The 19,120-nt window shown below is 37.3% G+C and overlaps 1 long non-coding RNA gene across 1 annotated transcript in view; it reads left to right on the top strand.

The window, feature by feature from the left end:
* The window catches only part of LOC143688763 (uncharacterized), a 92,697-nt gene extending 74,057 nt beyond the window's left edge, over positions 1-18,640 (top strand). Inside the window, exon 6 of the long non-coding RNA XR_013178271.1 lies at positions 15,048-18,640. This is a non-coding gene — a long non-coding RNA (uncharacterized LOC143688763). The remainder of the gene's footprint in view (positions 1-15,047) is intronic.
* Positions 18,641-19,120: the final 480 nt, after the last annotated feature.

A 19,120-nucleotide genomic window follows, 5' to 3' on the forward strand; every position in this document is an offset into this window, starting at 1 on the left:
TATTCTGAAACTCCAAAGGATGGAAAAGCACTGTACAGTATCCAGGGAAGAGCAGGTGGAAGAGGCAGATAAATTACAGTAAAGAACTGTAAATTTCTGTCTCTGCACAGTGGCTCATGGCAGGCCATCATAGGGTCCAGTTCTTGGCTAGCGGCTGGTGACAGAAATGGGCATAAAAATCCTCCTTCCCCAAGATCAGGTATAGGTTTGGCTGATTGCTGATCACGGCTTTTGATTAGCAAATTCCAAACATGGGGTCCTGACTCTGAGGGCAGCTGTTGCTTCAGCCCACCCTGAACAAAGGTGGCAGCAGCCATTGTTTCAATCCCCCCCAGACAGGAGCAGAGGCAGTGAAGATGTAAAGAAGCAGCACTTCATCAGTGCTGTGGGGAACAGTTAGCTGTAGGGCTGCGTTTGCTGGGCAGGTCAGGAAAGCTCAGCTTTGGGGAGATGACAGAGAAAATTTTGGAGCTCTTCCTGATATCCTCCCCAGGACACTTTGGAGCCAGTCTGTGCCCACTTTGTGCATCCATGGCTTTCTTTTTGTCTGGGAAAGACTGACTTGGGGAAGTCAACTCCTGGGTGACCCTCCTCTTAGAATTTGCCCTCCCAGCAAAAGCAATGTGAGACAATGAAAGGAATGTAAAAATATAGAGAGGCAGACTGTGGAACAAAGCCCTGTTGGTGTGAAATACCCAGGAGAGAGAGGTCTGTCTCCTGAGAAACAGAAAGGGCAACCAAACTCCTATAAACAGGAGAACTCCAAAACCACTAGCAAGCAAAAGCCCAGGACAAGACAGAGGCTCAGAAAGACAGGGAAACCCTGCACGCCGCATTCACCTCAGGCAGACCTTCCTCATAGGAAGGCTGAAGCTCAAGAAAATCTCTGTCTTCTCACCAGCTGGGAACAAAACCGAGAAACAGACATCCCAGGGAGTAAATCCTACTGTTCACATTTTCTAATATTAAAATATACAGAGTGCAATAAAAGAGTAGAGGACAAGGAAGTAGGAAATGATGTGGCCCATCCAAAGGAAGAAGATAAAAATGTGGAAAACACCAGTGAAGAAGAGAATGTGAACATACCAAACAAAGCCTTTAAAAAATATCTTTAAAATGTTCAAGATGAAGGAAAGTACAGAGAAGGAACTAAGGGATATCAGGGAAACAATGAAGGAACAACATATGAGTCTAAGTAAAGAGATAGAAATTTTAAAAAGGAATCAAGCAGAACTACTGGAGTTCAATACCACATGAACTGTAATGAAAAATGCCCAGACGGTTATTAAGAGAAAATTGGAGCTGGCAAAAGAAAAAAAGCAGTGAGCTTGAAGACAAGACATTTGAAAATGAGTCAGGCTAGGAGCAGAAAGAAAAAAGAAATATGAAAAGGGAAAGTAACCTAAGGCAGCTTTGGGACACCATTCAGCACACCAGTATACAAATTTGGAGGTCCCAGAAAGAGAAGAAAGAAATAGGCCAAGAAATAATGACAGAGAACTGTCCAAACTTAGAAAAAGATGTGAATATGCACATCCAAGAAGCTCAGACAACATCAAACAGAATAAACATGAAGAAAAATACACCCAGTCCTATATTGATTACACTATCAAATGCAAAGGACAAGGAGTGAGTTCTGAAAGCCGCAAGATAAAAGCGATAGGTTACATACAAGGGATGCCCAATTAGATGCAGTGCCAATTTGACCAGAAACCATGACGAAGGCAATGGGCTCAAATACCTAAAGTGGTGATGGAAAGCAACTGCCAGCCAAGAATTTTATATCTGCTGGACTCTTTTTCCAAATTCAGCACTATTTGTTGAATTTTTGTTTGTTTGTTTGTTTTTTGGGACATGCATAGGCCGGGAATTGAGCCCTGGTCTCCCACATGGCAGGCAAGAATTCTACCACTGAACTACCCTTGCACCCCCTACTGGGTTAATTCTTCAGGTGCAAGAGGCTATAGTATTTTACTTGGTTGGCTGAAAAAAACTTGGATGCAGTGGAAACTCGATGAGGTTGGGGTATCAGAATTTCTTTGGTGTCACTTCCCTTGCACACAAATCCTTTTCTTAGTGTCTGCCTCGGGAGGAACTAATCTGAGACATCAGCAATCATGTGTTAGAAAATATGATAGAAAGAATGATCCCATAAATTTTAAAATACCTATGAATAACAAAATGAAGAAAACTACACATTGTTAATGAGCAAAGTTAAAAGATGGCTTGAAAATGGAGAGACAGGCCATGTATCTATGTAGGAAGATTAACTATATCAATATTAATTTTCCTAAATGTATATAATAATTTAGTGCCATTCCAAAGTGATTCCAAAACTGTCTTGAAGAATTAAGATGCAATAATTACTATCCAACATACTAAGAATACAAAATCAAAGATTTTATTGAAATTTATAATAATTTTACTTTTTGCAAATTCTGCAATATTTTGAACAAAAGATAAAATTAGAACCCACCATAAAAAGGTAAACTTGTGATATGAATGATGCATATCATTACCAAAAGAGGTATTCCGCAGTTGTTTGGGGCAATAAGCATTATAGAAAATATTCTTTATCTGCTCAAAGTGATTACCTTAAGGAACAGTGCTCAGCCGGATGGACAGACACACCTCAATTGGATGCACAGTTCTTGGGTTTATTAAGAACAAGTTCTTCAGCACCACGTGCCAGTTCTAGCTGTATCCTCAGCAGCCACGGGGTAAGTGTCCAATATGCATTTAAAAAATGGGAATAAATCAGAGTTACTTTTGCTCTTCTTTATCTTCTGCAGTGCCTAGCAGCACTGAGCAGTGATTTGCCGACGTATTACAATTCTGAGCAAATATCAGCTCAGAGATGCTTTGCTGAAAAATCTCTCTGTAGCACTCCTAGTTTCACCCAAGATACAGAAGCAAAACCACCATAAAACATTTCCGTGTTCTGTAGGCTATATGACTGATTGTGACTGTGGATAGTTGAAAGACCCACAGAATTATCACAGACGTTTGACTTTTACCTAAAATTTAGACCATCAATTGCTGAAATGAAACCTGTACTGGTCCCGAGGCAAAGTTAGATTCAGTTTAAAATGTTAGCTTTTTTTTGATGACCTTTTCAATCACACTTTCCCAAAAGGCAGTGCTGAAGAAAAACATGTTCTTATTCAAGAGAGATATACAGGCTTCTAGTCCTAATATTTTATACTTAAAAAAATAATTTGATATAATATATTAATTACACTTGGTCATTATTTCCTTTAACTCCTTTTTATCCTGAAATTTAAAAAGTTAGGGCAGGCCACGGTGGCTCAGCAGGCAGAGCTCTTACCTGCCATGCCAGAGACCCGGGTTTGATTCCTGGTGCCTGCCCATGCAAAAAAAAAGAAAATTAACTGATCTTTGTGTCTTTATTATTACTGAAAACAATGGAAATGATAACAATATCAGACATATCGATCGACCGCTAAAACTATACTTACTAGTATGTGTGTCACCACTCGCGTGTACGGTGTTAGTGAAGATTATTGAGATAAAGTGTCTTTCAATATCATTAGGATTTTTCTTTCCATATACTTCATGAAAAAATATTTGGCAATTAATATCGAATTATTTTATTCTTTCTCAGGTTGATTGTGAGTTGATCTGTGAGTAGAAAAGCCAGAGCTAACCATCCTCTATCTGTCCTCTTAATCCGATCATCTTTGTCTTATAGCCAGGTTCACTGAAAAGTGAGACGATATGGGGTTAAATACAGCAGCAAAAATAAATATGGTTTTCATTTGGTATGGTGGGAGGATTACCAATGAGGGTGTCGATCGTGTATCTCGACTGATGAAAAATGACCGAGTGGTGAGAAGCAAACATTCTGGCAGGAAACAGAAAGCAGACACATATTTCACAAACCAGACAGTGAGAGAGAAGCCCCTGAATAGAAATAAGCACGGGCATCTGTGCGGTGGCACAGTGCAGCGAGGGGGCTGCCAGCCCTGTGGGAAGGGCAGTGGCAACCTGGGCTCTGGATACATTTCATCTGCAGATGCTAAAGGGCAGCATAAAACCTAAAAGAATATTCAGTTACAGAAAAACTATGGAATTGTTTCTGGGAAGAATCATTAAGAGAGGGAATTCAAAATACAACTACAGTTTCTCCTCAAGCATACTGAGTAAAATTTGAACTTAGCCTGGCATCTAGTATGAAGACACTGTAGAGAGCTCACGTATCCATCTACACATGTACAGCCATAATACATACCAGGAAACTGAGGCCCAGAGATGCAAAGCAGCTTTGCGGTCCTGCAGCTCATTAATAACAAAGCTATGAATAATACCAGCAGTTTTCAAATCTCAAATTATGTACAACTGTTTGGTCTGTGGATACTGATGTTCTACCCCTGCTTCTTTAAATGATATAGAGATGCTTTATTTAGGATATGGATTTATAATATTGATTTACTTTTATGTTCTTTCATTCATTTCCAGTCAGTATACTTTTTGCATACCCAACATGTGCAAACACTGTGTTAAGGGATGCAAGGTTAATTAAATTAATGAATTAATTATTAATTAATAAGTTATTAAGAGAAACCAATATAGAAGCACAGCCAATGTATTCCAAAAGTGCATTTTCAAACCTGCCTGATCACAAGATTTATCTATTGTACTCATTAATAATACTGATTTCTGTGTCTCTGCCTTGGAGATTCAGATACTTAAGTCTGGGGTGAGGCTGTCTTAATTACTTAATAAGCATTGCAAGTGATCCTTAGTTGGGGAGACTCTGCCATAATTCCCAAATTGGCTTGTTCATTGGAATCACCTGAAAAACTTTAAAAATTACAAATACCTCTGTCTCATCCCCAGATTGTGGTTTGATTGTTCTGGAGTGTGTCCTGGGATTTGGATTTTGAAAGAACACCCTTGTGATGTCAATATATGGACAAGTTTGAGAACTGTTTCATTCGACTATGGGAATGTAGCACTTAGGAATGTGTCACAAAGGAAGTGCCATCGAAGAAATTTCTAGACTAATATCTATTGAAAATATGTATGATAAGTCATTCTTCACATATTATCTCCTTTAATCTTCAAAATAAATAGGAAATTATTATTATCTCAACTCTATAAATAAAAAAGTGAAGTTTAGAAAACTTGCTCAAGCTCAAGGAGTTTGAAAACAGCAGAGCACGCATTTAAAACTAAATTTGCTTGAATCCATAGCCTCAGCCTTCGTCATTTTGCTGTACTGACTTTTTAGGTACAGCTTGAAGGATAGAGAGGTTTGCCACTGACAGAAACCTGTGTGGAAGGCGTGTCAGCAGACAGCAGTGTCAGCAAGGGAAGACGTGTGATAAGTCAAGTCAGAAAGCTTCTCTCCAGACAATGGAGGGCTTCAATTCATTGATTACCTGACTAATGCTCAGATAATTGTTGATTGATTCCTATATTATCCAGCATAGTGCTGTTTTATAACTATATTACAAGTATTACATATTAAAAATTTTAAATGACTCTGGATTAAAAATCATAGGTTTAATGTTCACGTAGAATTTTGAAGCTGAACTTGTTTCAATTTTTATTCTGTTTCTTTCTGTTTTGCATATTACTCCAAATCATAAATAATACTTTGAGGTCCATTACAGGCAGAGTGCTATTCAGTCACTAACAGTGAGACTTTAGTAGACCCAAGAAATATGCTTACAAAGTTTTGTGGGTAATGTTTGTCCTCCCTTGGAAGTGGAACTCCAGAGGTTGCTAGACTAGACGCATTTATCCACCAAGAAAATGCCTAAGAGAGTCATATACTTTCTACCCAGAGTCTTCAGTTTTTCAGTGCAATTTCAATTCTTCTGATTATCAAAGAAAAGTCGTCTAAAGACAGCTAATCTCTCCTTTCACAGGAAGTGGTTGTCATAGGACCTCTAGACAAAAGATGTCATTTGGAGATGGAGAACATTGTGGGAACAAGAGGAAGGGGACCTCAGAAGCTCTGCATTTGAATCTTTGAGTGAAAACAGTTTCTTGGACACAGAATCATATTTTCTCTTGTTAATTATGCTGTTGCTGTCATATTCTATCAGTCATGTACATAGTGAGCCTGTATTTTTTTAATATCAAAAAGCAAACACTAAAGTGTATGACATAACTGACTTTATAAAAATTTTTGGCAATTATTTTTTTCTATGTAAAGGAATAAAATGTCCATGTAATGACAATTTTAATGTTTGGTGTCATATTCTTTAGAGTTGACATGCATCTTGACCGGTCCAGACATATGCTTATAAGGGTCTGTAATGTGCTAGGCAGTGAGTATACAAGAGCAAGTTAAAGAGAACATTCCTGGTCTCCAATGATCTTACAATTTAGAGAAGATAAAATCACACAAATATACAATTGATGAATGTTGAATTCATTTATTAAATTATATAATAAATAAAATTGCATAACCAAGAGACTCACAATTTAACAATTTGCTGTTGAAACAAGAATAGGCAAAACAGGTCAGATAGCAGAGTACAAATTTAAATTCGCATCTATATGGGGAAATCTATTTTTGATAACTGCAGAATTTTGATTGATAGGTAAATGTTGATTTATTTGCTAAATGGTTTTGACGTACTTGTACATTAAAATTTTAGAAAACTGTTCAGAATGACGTTTTTATAAACTTGTAAAAGAGAGCAAGACAGGAATTGTGAAATTGTAGTGTAAGTGGCTATTTGATTTCATGATGTCTATTTATGACAAAGACATAATAGACAAAGTAAAAGTATTGCGACACTTATGAAAAGAATAAAGGATATTAACTCATATGCAGAATATTCCTAGAAGTGAAGATAAAAACATCACAATGCTCCATTATGTACCAGGCACAGTTCCATGCACACACAAAACAATGGAGAGAAAATAAAATAAGGATCTGCTTCTGGGAGCTCACAAGGCTCTAGTTTGTAAATTTGATGTTGATGGAAAAAAAAAGAGACAGAAATAAATATGGAATTGTAAACTGAAATAAATATTCTACTAGGAAAGAAATAGAGTTGTAAGAAAAATTTTAACTCTGCCTCATTTGTACTGAGGTAAATGCAAATTTAAGCAAAATTATTATGTACCAGTTTTGGGAACAGCAAATTGGCAAAAATGTTGGCTAATAATTTTGAGGGGTTTCTCAAATATTTCATATAATGCTCAAAAAAAATCTCACGACATCTGTACAAATATCATCTTATTTCACAGTCAAGGTACAATTTAACCTCAGAGCTAGTAAATGGAGGAAAAGAGTTTTGCACCAGGGCATTCTGACTCCAGAGTATGTCTGCTTACTCCTAACCTGATAACAGGAGATTGACAAAGATATTAACCTGGAGTGCTCTCTTACTGATGGGTGTGTGAATTGCTACATTATTTTAAGAGAAATTAATTAGCAGTATTTAGTAAAATGAACAAATACGTAAATGCTTTTTAAAATGTTTTGATCCAGTGGCTCTACATTTAAAAATATCTCCTAAAGCATTGTAAATATCTCTAGGCAAACAGGTTGTTAAATGTAGCATTACTAGTAACATCAAAATACTAAGCCATTCTGAACATCCATTAACAAGACAACCATTGAATTATGAAGCACACATATTTTGAAATACTTAGTTGTTTAAAAGAATGAATGGCATTTAGATATTTTGACCTTAAAAGATATTTTTGACATTGCAGTAAATTAAAAATGAAAGTGGCAGAATTATGCTTGTGGTTTATTTATATGAGCATAGAAAAGCTCCGTTGGTTGAAGTTTCTGTCTGCAAATCACAGTAAGAGCATTTTGCATCACAATCCTGTGTATGTGTACATGGTATATACCAATGTATGCACATATATTTATTATAAAAGTTTCACAAAGCGTTTCTACATTTATGATGCATATATGTGCATGTACATATATATTATACACACACAACATATATATAGTAAAAGTTTCACAAAACATTTCTTACGTTGATGATATGTAATTCGTTCTGATCTTTACTTCATTAAAAAATTTCTGGTCACACCACTAAATTGCTTTTATAACCTGCAATTTGAAATAAACCAGAATGTGGAAAGTACTAGCAGCATTAACTAGAGAATTTGTTACAATCATCATATACTTATTTTGGAATTTAAAGAGAAGCCAATAAAGTAGAAATTTTCTATTCAGAAAGAAAACTTTAAAGGAAAATCAAAGTACTGTGGGTTGAGTCAAGATGGCTGGATAAATACAGCCACTTACATTTTCCCTCACATAGATTTGCTTCCACATAAAAACCTAAATACTTTCTGTTACTCAAAGAAGAACAAATATATAACAGTGTTGGAAAACAAAAATAAGTACTTTGAGTGACTAGATTATGAGGGATTATTTTATGGGATCAGATAGGTGGATGAAATCACCAGTCAAACTGTACACAGAGGATAGGACTGAGGCAGACCAGACAGTTGGGGTTATTCCAGGCTCTGAATCAATAGATACCAAAAGTGCAAGGGTCCCTGGTCTTGCCGACATTATATTTGAATGGGAATGTGCTCATACACAACAGGAGAGAGGGTGGCATGCTGTCCTCACAACCCCAGCCCAAGGTCACCACTCCCCACACATCCAGTTTAGGCTGTGCAGGAAGAGCAGGACATTACCAGTAGCTGAAGCATTGAGGTCAGTGCCTTCGCCAGAAATTCAGAGGAGTCTCAAAAGACACAAAATGTCACTCAGAAAAACCGATAGTCTTAATTGCAGAACAAAAGTAAAGACATTGAAAACAAATGAAGCAACCATAAAACTCAATACATTGTAGAAACAAGAACAGAAGGAGAGTAGAAAACAAGAATGAATAAAGCTGAATGCAGAATATGGTAAAATCAAGTTAATTTGTGTTAGCTTGTACTCCATTCTTAAATATAACCCATTCTTGTGAGTGTGGACCCATGGTAAATGGGATCCTTTGGTGAGTAGGATCTTAAATTAACAGGCAACCCACCTCATTCAGGGTAGGTCTTAATCCCTTTACGGGAGTCCTTTATAAGAGAAGTTCAGAAAGAAAAGCCAGAGAAGGGGAGAGAGAACCACAGAAACAGAGAGGAAGCCCCTTGAAGCCAGTAGCTGGAAACAACAAAATCTGGGAGAGAAGGGAGAGAACAGCAGACGTTGCCATGCGCCATGTGACAGAGGGGCTGGGGATTGCCCATGGGGGACATCATTTGTTGATGCCTTGATTTGGACATTGTCACAGCCTCGGAACTATAAACTTGTAAGTTAATAAAGCCCACTGTAAAAGCCAACCCATTTCTGGCATATTGCATTCTGTTGGCTTTAGCAAACTAAAACATAATTTAAAAGGCATTCTTTCAAATAATAAAACCAAAAACTAATTATTTTGTACTTTGATTAAGAGTCAATATCATACATAAAAACAGTAGGAGCCACAAAAGGAAATAAAATTAATTAGAAAGGAAGCATCACTTCAATTTTAGAAAGCAAAAATTACAAGAACATACTATTTAACACATTAATATAACTGAATTTAAAATTTTAGATCATATAGGTGGCATCCTAAGAAAATATAAATTACCAAAGCTTATTAAGAACTGGCAGGAAACCAGAATCAAATAACCAGCAAGGAGGAAACTGAGGGCAGTCGAAGCTTTTCCTATAAATGAGACCCAATGCTTGGATGACTTTATCAAGTTTCCAATCTTGAAGCAACATATTTTTCACATTATACAAACTGTTCAGCACAGCACTGAAAGAAGATGGAACATTTCTACTTATTCTGCAATGCTAACATAAGTTAGATCCCAAACTAGACAAATTCCAAATTATAAGACTATAGGACAACTTGACTATAAACACAGAAGCCAAAATGCCAAACAATATAGTAAAATTCACCAAACCAAAAACCTTAGAAAGAAAGGAATAGAAGGAAATACACTGTAGGGAAACTTATTTTCATTTCAAGCCTCAATAAGAAACATACAACTTGTATCTTAATTACTGGGGGAAAATTAGTGGCATACCCATTAAAGTCAGATATGAGGAAGTAAATAGTAGAAATATTGGAAAGGAGAAAACAGGACTGTTTCATCTTTTTCCAAATTTTTTTCCCTTGCTCAAGAAATTCTAAAAGCATCAATTAAAATAATTATCAAAATAAACAAGAGTGATCAGTAACATACACGCAATCAATATAGAAAAATCAGTAATATGTGATGTATTAGAAACAATCAATTGGAAAATATTAGTGATAATTCCTTTATGAGAGTAAATCAAAATTCAAAAACCAATAATGTGTACAATTTAACAAGAAATTTACATGGCCAGTAAGAAGAAAATATCAAGATTCTATAGTCAATTTGATTAGAAAGCTTGACTACTCCATGGGAAGGCTCAATGTTATAAAGATATCAGTTCTTCTGAATTAAAATTTAAAATATCAATGCAAGTCTAATATATCATATCAGAATATATCATAAAATTCAATAAGTTGATACTGAAGTTTACTTAGAAGAGAAAATGCATGAGAATAACAAAGGGTATTGGGGGCAAATGTGGACTTGCGTTTTAAATCAGCTAAATGTATTAAAAATTAAAGTCATAAATAAAAATAGAGTGCTTTGGTCCAGCATAAATATTTATGCTAATGGAACCTAATAAAAGTCTTACAAAATACCCAAATACACATACATAGAAAAGCAGTTTATGCGAAAGATGGTAGTTCAAATCTATGGAAAAACAATACACTTCTGAAGAAATGGTGTTCATAAAATAGTTATTCTTTTGGAAAGTTTAAAAATATTAGAGCCCATTTCACATCAAACAAAAAAAAGTTTTAAAGGGTTGAAGATTTTAACATATAATATCCAAATATTGCAAATATTGGGAAAAAAAAGAAGAAATAAAGGAATAATTTTCCCAAGTCAAAATGTAAAACTTATTTACATCAATGATAATGTTAAATAATTTTAAAACAAGCAATACATCAGGGCAAATAATTATAAAATATGTAAAATATAAATGCTAAATATCTAAAATATATAAAGTACTCCACAAGTCAATGGCAAAAATGTAAACTCCCTAATATAAAAATGGGCAAACCATACAAACAGGCAAATTATAAAATAAGAAATGTAATAGGCTAATAGAGACCTACAAAGATGTTCAAACTCGATGTAATCAGGGAAAAGCAAAAAATTTAAAATTTTCCCCTAAGATTGGAAAAATTATAAAGATTAGCTCCTCTGAAGGTAAGCATGACGTAAATTGATATTCTCCCATTATTGATTGTGACATAAATGGATAACACTTTTGAGAAGAATGGTGATGATGGTATCACATCACTGTGAGTGTTATTAACAGCACTGATTTATGTTTGTGAATGTGGTTGAAGGGGGAAGTTTTGGGTTGTGTATGTTACTAGAATTAAAGTTAGAAGAGAAGTCAAAGGACTGTATAATACAATGAACCCTGTTGTGGATGATGGACTGGAGAAAATAATACAAGTATAAGCATCCTCATTTATAAATTATAAAAAATATATGACTTTAATACAAGGTGTTAATAATAGGGTAGTATCTGGGAAAAATATAACTAATGTAAACTATGCACTATAGTTAATAGTGTAACCTAGAAATTAGGATTTAGGGGATGATTTTGATTACTGAATCATCATATAAATATTCCTTTTTACTTTCTTGTAAATCGCAGTAGATAGAGGGGAATCCTTGAAATCCCTAAACTATAATTCAGCTGCCTTCATATCCAGAATGATTGTAAAGGTCCTTATCTTGTACCTTTGTGGTTGTAAGACCTGTAACACCCTTTATCTGGTCATTTTCTTAAACTAATTTATAGGGGAAAAGCCCTAATGCAAGCAAAGAATTTGAAGTCAGCCATTAAGTAGCTTCAGCCCCTTACATTTATAAATTGTATCAGTTATACTCTGCCCCTCTCCTTTCTGAATAGTTCTACTGTTGAAATGATATGATACCACTGTCTCCTTTTCTGCTTAGAAATTGCCATTTGAAATGATAATAACATCATCTGCTCTTGCTCAAATCCATAAACACCTTGTACCCCCTAAACTCGGGGAGACAGATTTGGGTCTGATAGACCACCTGCTTTCCTACTACGTGCCTAGTAACAAACTCTTTGAAACTCTGGTTGTCTCAGGTATTGGTCTTTAGAGCACATTGGGCAAAAGAATTCATGGCTTTTGTCCAGTGACAATAGTGCTATTTTAATATTCTTTCATCAGTTTTTACTAAGGTACCGTGCTAATGCCAAAAATGTCAGTAATATGGCAATTTATGGGACACTGCATTTTTTTACATGATTTTTCTGTAAACCTCCAACTTCTCTGATTAGTAATAATAATAAGAAGAAGAAAAAGAAGACATTTCACAAGCCTGTGTATTGAATGTTTTAAATGAGGAAATCCATGTAAATTGCTCCACACAGTGCCTAGAACATAGAATCTCTCAAATGCTTGCTAGTATTGTTAAAAATTCACAGTACAATTACAAAAATGTTCTATCAACAAAAAGTGCCAAGTGTTCCACACTTATAACAATGTTTTTGCGTTTTTCAATATCCCCCAACTCTTCCAACTTTGCCAGTAATTATGCACATTCCTGCAGGCACTCTCAGCTCTGTACTTTTGTTCTCTTTCCCCAAGGTTAACTCCGTAAGAAATTGTGCCCAGAGACACAAACATGTACCTGCCTTCTCTTGGCCCTGTGCCTCCTTTGCCTGTGCCCACATAAAACCCTGCTTCCCACCCTGGTCAATTTCACACTGAGCTCTGAATCAGCCGCCATCAGAGCATCCTGATTCCGACATTAATTTCTTTGTTCACTTTGTAAGTAAGTACCTATATGTGCTGGTTTGAAATGATGTATGTACCCTAAAAAAGCCACATTTTAATCCTAGTCCCATTTTGTAAAGGTGGCTGCTGCTTCTAATCCCTATTCAGCATTGTTAGGTTTGAAACTGTAATTAGATTTTCTCCCTGGAGATGTGATGCAATCGAGAGTGGTTGTTAAATTGGATTAGATGACGACATGTCTCCACCATTTGGGTGGGTCTTGATTGGTTTATTGGAGTCCTATAAAAGAGAAAATGTTTTGGAGAAAGAGATTCAGAGAGAGCAGAGCAGAATGGCATAGCCACAAGAAGCAGAGTCCACCAGCCAGCGACCTTTGGAAATGAAGAAGGAAAATGCCTCCCAGGGAGCTTCATGAAACAGGAAGCCAGGAGAAGAAGGTAGCAGATGATGCTGTGTTCACCATGCGCCTCTCCAGATGAGAGGAACCCTGACTGTGTTCACCATATGCCCTTCCGGCTGAGAGAGAAACCCTGAACTTCATCGGCCTTCTTGAACCAAGGTATCTTTTCCTGGATGCCTTTGATTGAACATTTCTATAGACTTGTTTTAATTGGGACATTTTCTCCGCCTTAGAACTGAAAACTAGCAACTTCTTAGATTCCTCTTTTTAAAAGGCATTCTGGGGTGGGCCACGGTGGCTCAGCAAGCAAGAATGTTTGTCTGCCATGCCAGAAGACCCGGGTTCGATTCCCGGTGCCTGCCCATGTTAAAAAAAAAAGCCATTCTGTTTCTGGTATATTGCATTCTGGCAGCTAGCAAACTACAACACTATGTTAAATGTTTATGTCTCAGTCCATGCCTGGTGTTTTGTATGGTCTCTCAACTGGAAAAGCCCCTTCAGGCTAGGACAGTTGGTCAAACCAGCCAGGAGGCTAAAGAGACCACACCTTCTAATAGCATGAAACCCTTAGAAAAGAAACAAACTGGGGGTGGGGTATGGGGGAAACGACACCAGGATGGCTTGTGATGTTTATGTGGGGAGGGGTGGCTACCTCCTGGATGCATGGGGTCTGCCAAGGGAGTATGGACATGTTTATACCTCCCAGGCTGGACTAACAGTACTTCTACATCAGGCCAAAGAACTGTTAGGATCTGTGGGACAAGCCCCAGGGTGGATTACAATGATCTCTCCTTACATAAGTTCCCTAATATGGGGAAGGGAGACTCTGTAGGGGTAGTCCCAAGGTGGCCTGGAGCTGCCCACTTGTTTTTATGCTTTAGCCTGTATCTGCCTAATATGCCCCTTACCTGCTGAGCAGGCTGCCTTATAACTGCATTAAAAAACAGATGGGCATAAAGGAGCAGCACTAGGAATCCCTCTCCAGTGCTCTAACTTGACAATTGTTAAGCAAAACTGTGAAGTACGTTCCTAGTTTGCCCTTGCTTGGTGCCCTATAGTGGTAGGCATATACATAAAGCTAATATGCCCCTAAGGATTTAACAAAACTGTAAAGATAATGTAATACCTACATGTGCCATCAATTTTTATTAAAAATTATATGTTACTGTTTCAAAAATGCATCGATTAAAGTGATTTAAATATTTAGCATTATTCTGGTAAGTTTAATTTTGATGGTGATTGTGTGTTGTGAGATGTTTGCTTAAAATTATTTTGGTAACTTAAGTATGAAAGATATAAAGAATGTGTTGTTTTATTAAAAGAAAAAATATGGTCATTTTGTCCTAAGATGAAATTAATAGTTGTTACAAAATGAGGAAAAGGTGGGACAAAATCTAAGATAGAGTAACTTGCACAAGCTTGCAGAAAAGGAAATTATGGTCAAAGTTAAGAAAAATTTGATAGGTCTATATAATTTTAAGTCTTTAGTATTAAATAATATATTGATACAAACTACAATTTAGCTGTCTCTCTATTAAACAATGTTCCCTTGATTTCTTGTCTTTTTTTTAAATAAGAGGCTATAGAAGTTTTTTTTCTGAACAATCAATGTAAAATGCAAAAAGTCTGTGCTCTTTCAGAATGACTTCCTATACTTAATGTTGACTGTATCATGTCCTTAGTTTTTTAAAAAATATCAAGACTCCTCATTTTAAAAAAAGCTGAGTCTTTCTCGTGGCTTTAGTTAAATAAGAAACCAAATATTGTTTCAAGTCTGACAACTTTTAATGTTTTGTTTTCTCAAGGTCAAGACTGAAAGGATGTCTTTTTATTCCAAACAATTGCAAAGGATTTGTTCTTTCACCTTGAAAGAAAATAAAGTGGCAAAAAGTTAAGTTCATTTGCTATGTCATGCATTGTGTAAGAAATGTTTAAACATGTTATAAGAATTTAAAGAAATTTTCTAACCTTTTGTTTGTTACTAAAATCTTCAGAATATTGAAAAACAATATAGTGCTGCTAGTTATTGTTTTAGTTATTTTAAAAAGTGAAGAGAAGAAATCGGACATCTGTTTTTAACTAAAGTGCTTACATGTTTAAACCAGGCTCCTAGAGTTGCACATGGTGTCTCCCCATTTGAGTTGTTGCCATGACTGGTTTCTATGGCCCCTGTGCTGGTTTGAAAGAATTATGTACCCTAAAAAAGTTATGCTTTAATCCTAATCCAATCTTGTGGGGGCAGCCATTTCTTTTAGTCCCTATTCAGTACTATAGGTTGGAAATCTGATTAGATTATCTCCACAGAGATGTGACGCACTCAATTTTGGGTATTAACATTTGATTGGTGGGAAGATGCCACTCCACCCATTCCAGGTGGGGTTTGATTAGTTTACTGAAATCCTTTGAAAAAGGAAACATTTTAGAGAAAGCTTTAGAGCCATGAGAACCAGCAGAGCCCACACAGCCAGAGACCTTTGGAGATGAAGAAGGAAAACACCCCTGGGGGAGCTTTATGAAACAAAAACTGGCAGATATCGCCATGTTTGCCATGTGCCTTTCAGTTGAAAGAGAAACTCTGAACTTCATTGGCTTTCTTGAACCAAGGTATCTTTCCCTGGATGCCTTCGATTGGACATTTCTATAGCCTTGCTTTAATTTGAACATTATCACAGGCTTAGAACTTTAAACTTGCAACTTAATAAATGCCCCCTTTTAAAAGCTGTTCTATTTCTAGTATATTGCATTCTGGCAGCTAGCAAACTAGAACAGCCCCCAAAACTATAAAGGTATCAGCCACCCTTCTGGTCATGCCCCATAAGTAGATGGAAACACCTTGCTACTACTGACACCTGTAGCTCCGCCTGCTGGAAAAAGCTTTATCACAGCTCTTTAGTGGACACTGCCTCCAGACTGGTTCTGTTGCATAGTGTTCTTCTTTTGCATATTGCCCAAGCACACTATGAGACAGGCCATTGGAACCCTGGAGCCCATTCTCCTGTTCTCAAAAGGACTAACAATGCTACAATATGAAAAATGCATCAGAGATATATCTACCAGGGAAATAATGGCCAAAGTGATGTAGTTAGAACCTAAAAATATGAAGTGGCATGATGGCCTGCTCCTATGGAAGGATGGCACATGTGATATAGTAAGCCTGGCACTTGCCCAGTGGCAGCTAATATCCTAAGCCCTATAAGAAAATGTTTTACAATAATTTTACTCACAAAAGAGGACCTTCCTATTAGGGTACCCACTAAACACTTATGATTGAGCCCCTATTCTTCTTTTCTGCTTCATCTAAGTTCATCCGTCTTCCTTGATTAAGTGGCCAGAACAGCATTCTATAACCAGACTGTCTGTTAGAGAACACCTAAATAAGATTTGCTCATCCATGATATCTGTTTGGGACGCCTTGACCTGGATGGTTGCTGAATATGACATTCTAAGTTCCAAAACTCCATTGAGTATTAAAACATAAAATTTTTCTATAATGCTTTTAGTTAAACTGCACACTGACACATAAGATGACTGTCCTCATTGGAATGTGATCAAAACATCATTGTATAGCAGATTATATAGATTAAAAAAAAACTCTTAATGAATCAGATCATATTTACCTCTCCCTAGTGCTGGAGGTCAGATGCCCTAATATAACAGCTTTTGCTAATTACACTGTGCATGTTCTTAAAAATACCAAATATAGTATGTCATTTAAATGCAAAAACTAAACAAATAGAAAAAATTGTATTTAAAACCATACGGCCTTAGATATGCTCACTGCCACTCAAAGTGATACTTGTGCCACGATTGGCACCACTTGCTGCTTACAGCAAGTACCACATACAGCACACTTATAAAAGTCTATAAACCATATCCCAAAGTTAGAGTTTATAAACTCTTTTTCCTATTAGCTCACTCACTATATTAGTCAAGTTTCTCTAGAGAAACAGAACCAACAGGAGACATCCATAAATATGAGATTTATAAGAGTATCTCACACAACCATGGGAATGGAAGAGTCCAAAATCTGCAGGGCAGGCTGTGAAGCTGGCGGCTCGAATGAAGGGTCTGGAAAAACTCTACAGGAGAGGTTTGCTGACTGAAGAAGCAGTGAAAAGGTCTCTCTTCTTCCTTAAAAGCCTTCAACTGATTGGCCTACCTTATTGTGGGAGACATGACTTAGTTGATCACTGATGTAATCAATTGGCTGATGATTTAATACACCAGCTTTCTGGTTTATCAGTCAGCCATGAAATATCCTTGCAGCAACAGTCAGGCCAGTACTTATCTTACCAGACAACTGGGCATAATCATTTCATCAAGTTGCACCAGAACCTAACCATTACAGTCCACCCCTTGTCAACTTGGCAGCTATATACATCACCTTGAAACATGATTAATTTCCAAATAGAACACAATAATAGACATGTTTTGCCTAACAATACTCAACTGTCCTGTTGTCAACCAGAAATGCACTACATCTCTGCAGAATAGGATGCAAGTCCTTAGGTAACATTCACTTTTAAATTTCATATCTTGAAACTGAAATACTATAACATGAACAATACAATTCATGGCATAAGATAAGAAGAAAACAAGATATTTTTACTTATGTACAAATGCAAACATACTCATAACAAAACATGGAAGAAAGATTTATACAATCATAATCCATGTTTCTGTAACTGATCACATAGTTGTAGTTCATATTTATCACTACCTTCTATTACTATGCATTCCATGTTTCCTTTACCCTCAGCAAGCACTTCAGCTGGCTATGGTTCTTTGCCAGGTGGGGTGGCCCAAGCCTTCATTCTTGAAGTATCTGGGCCATTGGTATTCCTGCCTGGATTAGGTTGTTGAAGTTTTCCATTGACTAAAACCACTAGTCATGATAGCACTAAGAGATGCCCCAGGGGATCTCCTGTATTCCACAAAAGCTCTTCTTTACCTCCATTGTGTAGTTGCTGTCCTATTTCCCTTTGACAGTCAAGATCAATCACCCCAGAAAGAACAGTAACCCCAATTTGTGTCTATTGATTCAGTGGTATGAGAAGTCCAAACTGGTCAGGTGGCAGTCTTAACTTCCAGTTTAATGGAACTTCCGGAGAAGATGGCAGCTTAGTAAGACGCGCGGGTCTTAGTTCCTCCTCCAGAACAGCAACTAAAGAAACAGAAACAATACGAAACGGCTCCCGGAGCCACGACAGAGACCAAAAAGACAGCGTACCCTATTCTGGAATGGCTGAACAGGCAGGGAGAACCCGCTGCGGTGAGATACCCGAGGGGCGTGCGTTTTCCCGGCCGGGGCGGCTGGTGACTGGGGTCCCCTCCACGCACGTGGCTCCCCGGTCTGACTGGGAACGTTGGATAGCGGGGCCCTCCCACCACGCTTGGCGTCTCGGGCCAGCTGGGCAATTTGGACCGGCACTCCCCCAAGCCGCGGCGGCTGGCGACTCCCCCTCCACACGCGGTTTCCCGGGCCGACTGCGAGATTCAGATTGGCAAGTTAAAGGAGCCACAGCACCTTTTACTGGTGGGACCCGCAGACAGACGAGCGCCACGAGCGCCACCTACTGGGCAGGAAAAGAAAAACAGAGCCCAAAGATTTCACAGAAAAGCCTTTCAACCAGCCGGGTCCCACACCCAGGGAAATCTGATCAAATGCCCAGACACCAGCAGAAAATAATGGATGATGCTCGGAAAATTGAAGATATGGCCCAGTCAAAGGAACAAACCAATAGTTCAAATGAGATACAGGAGCTGAGACAACTAATGCTGAATATACGAACAGAAATGGAAAAACTCTTCAAAAACCAAATCAATAAATTGAAGAAGGACATGAAGAAGACATGGGTTGAACAAAAACAAGAAACAG

This window comes from Tamandua tetradactyla, chromosome 6 (genome assembly GCF_023851605.1).
Source record: "Tamandua tetradactyla isolate mTamTet1 chromosome 6, mTamTet1.pri, whole genome shotgun sequence".
NCBI lineage: Eukaryota > Metazoa > Chordata > Mammalia > Pilosa > Myrmecophagidae > Tamandua > Tamandua tetradactyla.